This window comes from Corylus avellana, chromosome ca3 (assembly GCF_901000735.1).
Source record: "Corylus avellana chromosome ca3, CavTom2PMs-1.0".
NCBI lineage: Eukaryota > Viridiplantae > Streptophyta > Magnoliopsida > Fagales > Betulaceae > Corylus > Corylus avellana.
The window spans coordinates 26,885,736-26,886,179 of record NC_081543.1 but is presented as its reverse complement, the minus strand read 5'-3'; positions in this window follow the sequence as shown (position 1 = coordinate 26,886,179).

Here is a 444-nt window from a genome sequence, read left to right as displayed (position 1 = left end):
TATTTTATATTAATTGACTTGATGTTTTTTTTTTTTTTTTTTTGACATGTCCACATAAGAGGGGGAATGAGGATTCGAACTAGTAACTTCCGCTTCACGTGATGTGTTTTAAGTGACTTTTAAAAACAGAAATAATCTATTTTTTGTTGCCATGTTACGGACTACCAATACTTGCTCTCTTTCTTAGTATTTTCAAAAAAAAAATTGTCAATCGAGGTTTCTGTGTTGCATCATTGAAAGAATTATATAAGGGAATTACTTCCATATCATGTAGCATTAATTTAGGATTTTTTTTTTTTTTTTTTTTTTTGGTTCTAATTGCATAAAGGAAAGGTTAACAATAGAGAATCATTCACACTCCTGATTTGAAAAAAAAAAAAAAAAATGGTGAACGATCCTAAAACCGAAAAATGGGGTGGGCTCCTCAATTAACAGACTTGAAAT